Genomic DNA, 8663 nt, shown 5'->3' on the forward strand with positions numbered 1-8663 from the left:
AGCAAGATTATTGGTGTGTAGTTTTTTCGTGGTGTCCTTCCTTAGCCTTGGTGTCAAGGTAATATTGGCCTCATAAAATGAGTTTGAAAGTATTTTTTCTTTTGAAAATATTCAGAAGAGTTTGAGAAGGAGTGATGCTAATTATTCTTTAAATGTTTGGTAAAACTCATCAGTGAAATCATCTGTTCCTGGGGCTTTTCTTCATTGGGAGATTTTTGATTACTAATTCAATCTCCTCAGTTGTAGATGTGTTCAGATTTTAATTTCTTCACAATTCAGTCTTGGTAGGTAGTATATTTCTAAGAATTTATTTCTTCTAAGTTATCCAATGTACTGGAGTATAATTGTTCATAGTAGTCTCTTATAATCTTTTTACTTCTGTGTCCTCATTTTTAAAGTCTCATTTCTGATTTGTGTTACTTTAGACTTCTATTTTCTTAATTATTGAAAGAGTTTGTTAAATTTTTTATTTTTTTAAGAAAGAAACTCATTTCATTGATTTTTCTATTGTTTTGATTTATTCTCTATTTCATTTATGTTTTCTGTAGTCTGTGACCTTCCTTTTGCTGACTGTAATCTAGGACCTTCCTTTCACTAACTTCGGATTTAGTTTATTATTCTTTTTCTAGTTCTTTGAGACACAAAATTATCTGCAATTATTGATTTTGGATCTTTCTTCTTTTAAAAATATAAACATTTACTGCCACAGTTTTGGTGTATTGTGTTTTCATTTTCATTTGCTTTAAAATACTGTTAAATAGTGATTTCTTGACTCATCAAGTTGTTCAAGAGTATATTGCTTAATTTTCACATCTTTGAGAATTTTCCAGTTCAGAGTTTTCTAGTCCAGATTTCTAGTTTCATGGTTATTAGAAAATATGGTTGGTATTCTTTCATTTTTTTTTTTTTTTTTGGAATTGTTAAAACTTGTTTTGTGTCCTAATGTGTGCTCTGTCTTGGAGACTGTTTTATGTGCAGCTGAGAAGAATGTGTATACTAACATTGGGTGGAATAATCTTTATATATCTATTAGATTCAATTTGCTTATAGTATTGTTCAAGTCCTTTATTTCCTTTTTGTTTTTCTTTCTTGTTGATCTATTTATTATTGAAAGAAGAGTATTGTATTCTCCTATTTTTTTTTAATCTAATTCTTCCTCTAGTTCTATCAATGTTTGCTTCATGTATTTGGCTGCTCTGCTGTTTGATGCATATATATTTATAAATGTTATATTGTGAATTGACACTTTTATCAATATGATGTGTATTGTTTTTCTCTTGTGACAGTTTTTAACTTAATGTCTATTTTGTCTGATATATGTATGGGCACCCTTGCTATTTTGGTTACCTCTTGCATGGTATATATTTTTCTATTCCTTCATTTTCAGCCTATGTGTGTTTTCAAAGTTAAGTGAATCTCTTGTAGGTAGCATGCATTTGGATTTTTAAAACATTGATTCTGCCACTCTGTCTTTTGATTGCATAGTTTAATCCATTCACACTTAAAGTAATTATTGATAAGGAAGGGCTTACTGTTGCAATTTTGTTAATTGTTTTCAATATGTCTTAGGGTTGTTTGTCCCTGTTTTCCTCTCTTGCTGCCTTTGTGTTTCATTGATTTTTTTTTTTGTAGTGGTATGCTTTGAGGCCTTTCTTATTTTCTTTGGTATGTCTTCTATAGCAATTTTCTCTGTATAAAACATTTTATAGCTATAACTATTTATTTAAACTAAAAATTTAATTCAATTGCATACAAAACCTCTACTCTTTTACCTCCAATTCACCTTACATTATCAATGTCACAAATTATACTTTTAATATTTTGTATCCATTAATGTAATTTAATAATTATGGTTATTTTATGCTTTTATTTATACCTGATTTAAAAATGATTTGTGGACCACTATTGTAGTATGACAAGATTCTACTTTTTTTTTTTTTTTGACAGAGTCTCACTCTGTCGCTCAGGCTGGAGTACAGTGGTGCAATCTCAGCTCACTGCAAACTCTGCCTCCTGGGTTCACGCCATTCTCCTGTCTCAGCCTCCTGAGTAGCTGGGTCTACAGGAACCCACCACTATGCCCTGCTACCTTTTTTTTTTTTTTTTTTTTGTATTTTTACTAAAGACGGGGTTTTCACCATGTTAGCCAGAGTGGTCTCGATCTCCTGACCTCGTGATCTGTCTGCCTTGGCCTCCCAAAGTGTGGGATTACAGGCGTGAGCCACCACGCCCGGCCTAGATTCTGCATTTGACTATATGTTTACCTTTACCAGAACCTTATACTTTTGTATGCTTTCAAGTTGGTATCTAGCTTTCTTTTATTTCAACTTGAAGTACTACTATTAGTAATTCTAGCAAGGCAGGTTAATGGTGATGAACTTCTTCAGCTTTTGTTTATCTGGGAAGGTCTTTATTTCTCCTTCATTTTTGAAGGGCAGATTTGCTCTGTATTCTTAGTTGGCAATTTTCTTTCTCTTTCAGCCCTTTGAATATACTACCCCATTCCCTTTCAGTCTGGAATGTTCCTGCTGATGAGTTTGCTGATAATCTTATGAGAGTTCTCTTGTATATAAGTCACTTTTCTCTTGCTGCTTTCAAGATTCTCTGTCTTTGACTTTTGACTAATTATAATGTGTCATGGTGTTGGATCTTTAGGTTCATCTTAGATAGAGTCCTTCAAGCTTCTGAAATTTGGTTGTCAGTTTCCTTTTTCAGATTTGGGAAGTTTTCAGCCATTTCTTCAAGTAAGCTCTCTGCCACAGGCTACTCTTCCTCATGCAGTCTGTGGACTTAGTTGTCATCTGCCACCACTGTCTACTTATCTTTCAACTGCCACAAATGGATTCCAAAAAAATCTCCGAAACTGTTACTATGACAAGATGGCCAACTAGACACAACCAGGAAGCTCTGCTCCCACTGAGAGAGACCAAAATATTGAGTACACCAACATATTTTGAGCCCATCTTCCGAGAGAAAATACTGAGAGTCATTAAAGAGGTGATGCAGACAACAAGGCTGAAGAGGGAGGAAGCTGGGAACCCTGCGCAGGATACTTGCGTGACAGGGCTAGTTCCCAGACCTGAATGTCTCCTGGGGAAGGGATAAGTGAAGGGATGGAGGGACAGGCCACTCTCACTGTGGACCTCTGGGATCCTAGGTACATAGAACTTCACATTCTCCATGGACATATGAGCTGCCAGGGGGATCTTCAAAGAGAGTAGGCAGAGACAGGGCTTCACTGGCACGGAGTCCAGGAGCTTTTGTACATGTGGCAGCTGTGGCAGAGCATGGCCTAGACACCCATCCCCTACGGCTCCCCATCTCCGTATAAGCAACTCTAGCCTCAGCTGATTGCTGGCCCAGGAGAGAGTGTGGCTGGCTTCCTTGTGGGACTGGGAAACTTTTTTTTTGTAGACCCTCCTGCCCACCAGCAGGACCCTTGCCTGGCCACCCTGCAGGAGGTGTGCACAGAGTAGCCTCTGCTGCTAAGCCTGGGTGCTTTGCTTTGCCTGAGTACCTTCCTGGTGGCCCGGGAGCACTTTGGATCCCCCAGAACAGCGAGGACCCAATCTCAAGGGTCTGGAGGATGAAGCTGAAATCAGTCCTAGCCCCCCAAAAACTACACAAATACATGGAAATTGAACAACTTACTCCAGAATAACGCCTCAGTGAACAATAAAATGAAGGAAGAAATAAAAAACTTCTTTGAAATAAATGAAAATAGGGACACAGCTTACCAAAATCTCTGGGACACAGCTAGAGCAGTATTAAGAGGCAAGTTTCTAGCACAAAGCACCTTCAGCAAGAAATTAGAAAGGTCTCAAATTAACAATGTACCTTTGCATCTAGAGGAACTAGAAAAAAAACAAGCCAACCCCAAAGCAAGCAGAAGATAATAAATATCTAAAATTAGAGAACTGAATGAAATTTAGACACAAAAATCCATACAAAAGATCAATGAAGCAAAGAGTTTTTCTTCAAAAGAATAAACAATATTGGCAAGGTGCAGTGGCTCACGCCTGTAATCCCAGCACTTTGGGAGGCCGAGGCGGGAGGATCACAAGGTTAGGAGATTGGAGACCATCCTGGCTAACACGGTGAAACCCCTTCTCTACTAAAAATACAAAAAAAAAAATTTGCCGGGCGTGGTGGTGGGCGCCTGTAGTCCCAGCTACTCGGGAGGCTGAGGCAGAAGAATGGCATGAACCCAGGAGGCGGAGCTTGCAGTGAGCTGAGATCACACCACTGCACTCCAGCCTGGGTGACAGAGGGAGACTCCATCTCAAAAACAAAACAAAACAAAAACAAAACGAATAAACAAGATCAATAGATCACTAGCTATATTAATCAAGAAAAAAAGAGAAGATCTAAATAAATATAATCAGAAATGACAAAGAAGACATTGCAACTGGTCCCACAAAAACACAAAAGATCCTCAGAGACTGTTATGAAGAGCTCTATGTACACAAATTAAGAAAACCTAGAGAAAATGGATAAATTCCTGGAAACACACAAACTCCCAATATTGAACCAGAAAGAAACTGAAAACTTGAACAGACCAATAAGTTCCAAAATTGTATCAGTATTAAAGAAACTGCCAACCATAAAAGAAAAAAAAAGAAAAAGAAAAAAAAGCCCTGGACCAGATGGATTCACAAATTCTCTCAGAAATAAAAAGAAGAACTCAGACAAAAAAAGAATACCAATCATATTGAAACTATTCAAAAAAATTGAAAAGGAAGGGTACCTCTCTAACTTATCCTACAAAGCCAGAATCAGTCTGATACCAAAATCTGGCAGAGACACAACGAAAAAAGAAAACTTCAGGCCAATATACCTAATGAACATAGGTACAAAAATTCTCAACCCAATACTAGCAAACTGAATCCAGCAGCACATCAAAAAGTTAATTTACCACAATAAGGCAGGCTTTACTCCTGGGATGCAAGGCTGGTTGAACATATGCAGTCAATAAATGTGATCCACCACAGTAACAGAATTAAAAGCAAAACCATATGATCATCTCAGTAGATGCAAAAAAAGCTTTCAACAAAATCCAACATCCCTTCATGATAAAAGCCCTCAACAAACTAGGCATCTAAGGTACATACCTCAAAATAATAAGAGCCATCTATACCAAACCCATCATACTGACTGGGCAAAAGCCAGAAGCATTCCCCCTAAGAACAAAAACAAGACAATGATGCCTACTCTCACTGCTATTATTCAATGTAGTACTAGCAATCCTAGTCAGAGCAATTAGGCAAGAGGAAGAAATAAAAGACATCCGTGGCTGGGCATGGTGGCTCATGCCTATAATCTCAACACTTTGAAAGGCCACGGCGGGCAGATCATGAGGTCAGGAGATCGAGACCACCCTGGCTAACACGGTGAAACCCTGTCTTTACTAAAAATACAAAAACAAAAACAAAAAACAAACAGAAAAGACGCCACATAGTAAAAGAAGAGGTCAAATTGTCTCTCTTCACTGACAGTACGATTTTCTCTTTTTTTTTGAAACTGAGTCTCCCTCTGTTGCCCAGGCTGGAGTACACTGGCACCATTTCACCTCACTGTAGCCTCTGCCTCCTGGGTTCAAGTGATTCACCTGCCTCAGCCTCCAGAGTAGCTAGGATTACAAGCATTCACCACCATGCCTAGCTAATTTTTGTATTTTTTAGTAGAGATGGGGTTTCACCACGTTGGCCAGGCTGGTCTTGAACTCCTGACCTCAAGTGATCTGCCCGCCTTGGCCTACAAAAGTGCTGAGATTACAGGTGTAAGCCACCATGCTTGGCCACTGATAATATGATTCTATATCTAGAAAACCCTAAAGACTCTGCCAAAAGGCCCATCAAACTGCTAAATGACTTCAGGAATGTTTCAGAATACAAAAATGATGTACAAAAATCAATAGCATTTATATATATAACTGAGTACCTCAGCCTCGAAATACATTTTTAAACTATTTTTTTCCTCTCCTTCCTAATCTCAGAATGTAGCCTTGTAGTGTAAGATTCTTTGTTACGCCCTTTCCCAACAGACATATCTGTGCACAGTGCTTGCCCATCTAACTATGTGCTTGCTTAGAAATTCCAGGAGCCAATTTTGAAGCAAATCAGGCAGAGAGACCCAGCCGCAGATCTTCCCACTCAAGGGGAGTTATGCCCAAGTCAGGATGATGCAAATCAGATCTCTAGATGGGCGATGACTTGAGATAACTATGGGAACAAGACATGCAGCTATGCACTCCCTTTTCACTACTCATGTTCATATCCCCATTCCTTTTTCCTTCTTAAATCCCTTCACTCAGCCCAGAAGGCTGAGATGGCTCTTTTAAGGCTTATGCCCAGACATTCTCCCATCTGCTAGCATTTGACCAACAAAAGTTGCTTTCCTTTCACCACACCTCAGTTCTCATGCTTTGACTTCTGAGAGGAGAGCAGCTGGATTTGAGCTGGTTACATATACACCAATAATGTTCAAGCTGAGAGCCAAATCAAGAACACAATCCCATTTACAGTAGCCACACACAAAAATGAAATATCTAGGAATACAGCTAATCAAGAAGGTTAAAGATCTCTACAAACCTGACAATGTTGGTGTTGTCGTGTTTGGAAATGATAAACTAATTAAGGAAGGAGATACAGTGAAGAGGACAGGAGCCATTGTGGATGTTCCAGTTGGTGAGGAGCTGTTGGGTCGTGTAGTTGATGCCCTTGGTAATGCCATTGATGGAAAGGGTCCATTTGGTTCCAAGACCCATAGGCGAGTTGGTCTGAAAGCCCCTGGAATCATTCCTTGAATTTCAGTGCGGGAGCCAATGCAGACTGGCATTAAGGCTGTGAATAGCTTGGTGCCAATTGGTCATGATCAGTGTGAGCTGATTATTGGTAATGGACAGACTGGGAAAATCTCAATTTCTATTGACACAATCATTAACCAGAAACGTTTCAATGATGGATCTGATGAAAAGAAGAAGCTGTACTGTATCTATGTTGCTATTGGTCAAAAGAGATCCACTGTTGCCCAGTTGGTGAAGAGACTTACAGATGCAGATGCCATGAAATACACCGTTGTGGTGTCAGCTATGGCCTCGGATGCTGCACCACTTCAGTAACTGGCTCCTTACACTGGCTGTTCCATGGGAGAGTATTTTAGAGACAATGGCAAACATGCTTTGATTATCTGTGATGACTTATCCAAACAGGCTGTTGCTTACCATCAGATGTTTCTGTTGCTCTGCCAACCCCCTGGTCATGAGGCCTATCCTGGTGATGTGTTCTACCTACACTCCTGTTTGCTGGAGAGAGCAGCCAAGATGAACAATGCTTTTGGTGCTGGCTCCTTGACTGCTTTGTCAGTCATAGAAACACAGGCCGGTGATGTGTCTGCTTACATTCCAATGAATGTCATTTCTATCACTAACAGACAGATTTTCTTGGAAGCAGAATTGTTCTACAAAGGTATCCACCCTGCCATTAATGTCGGTCTGTCTGTGTCTCGTGTCGGATCTGCTGCCCAAACCAGGGCTATGAAGCAGGTGGCAGGTACCATGAAGCTGGAATTGGCCCAATATTGTGAGGTCACTGCTTTTGCCCAGTTCAGTTCTGACCTCGATGCTGCCACTCAACAACTTTTGAGTTGTGGTGTGTGTCTAACTGAGTTGCTGAAGCAAAGACAGTATACTCCCATGGCTATTGAAGAACAAGTAGCAGTTATCCATGTGAATGTAAGGGGCTATCCTGAGAAACTGGAGCCCAGCAAGATTACAAAATTTGAGAATGCTTTCTTGTCTCATGTTGTCAGCCAGCACCAAGCCCTGTTGGGCACTATCAGGGCTGATAGAAAGATCTCAGAAGAATCAGATGCAAAGCTGAAAGAGATTGTAACAAACTTCTTGGCTGGATTTGAAGCTTAAAATCCTATGGATTCACATCAAATGCCAGTTCAGTTTTGTCATTGTTTATTCTAGTAAATTAGTTTTATTTGTGAAAGGGTTACTCTCATACTCCTTATGTACAGAAATCACGTGAAAAATAAAGATTCCATAATGTGAAAAAAAAGATCGCTACAAGGAGAACTGCCAATCACTGCTGAAAGAAATCACAGATGACACAAATAAATAAATTTTTTAAAAATTCCATGCTGATGGATTGGAAGAATCCATATTGTTAAAATGGCCATGCTGCCCAAAGCAGTTTAAAGATTTAATGTTATAACCATCAATGTCAGTTTTCACAGAACTAGAAAAAAACTATTCTGAAATTCATATAGAACCAAAAAAAGTCCGAATAGCTAAAGCAATCCTAAGCAAAAAGAACAAGCCTGGAGGCATCACACTACCCAACTTCAAACTATACTATAAGGCTACAGTAAGCAAAACAGCTTGGTACTGATACCAAAAAGACAGATGAATGGAACAGAATAGATAATCCAGAAGTGGTTCTATACCTATAGCCATCTGCTCTTTGACAAAGCCCACAAAAAATGGGAAAAGGACACCCTATTCAATAAATAGTGCTGGAATAACTAGCTAACCATATGCAGAAGAATGAACCTGGACCCCTACCTTTCATCATATACAAAAATTAACTCAACATGAATTCAAGATTTAAATTTACAACCTCAAACTATAAGAATCCTGGAAGAAAACCTAGGAA

The 8663-nt window shown here is 39.0% G+C and overlaps 1 pseudogene; it reads left to right on the plus strand.

Annotated features, from left to right (window-relative positions):
• LOC112607778 overlaps nucleotides 1-7921 on the plus strand; it is a 75616-nt pseudogene extending 67695 nt beyond the window's left edge.
• Nucleotides 7922-8663: the final 742 nt, after the last annotated feature.

The sequence above is a fragment of the Theropithecus gelada genome, chromosome 15 (genome assembly GCF_003255815.1).
Source record: "Theropithecus gelada isolate Dixy chromosome 15, Tgel_1.0, whole genome shotgun sequence".
Taxonomy (NCBI): domain Eukaryota; kingdom Metazoa; phylum Chordata; class Mammalia; order Primates; family Cercopithecidae; genus Theropithecus; species Theropithecus gelada.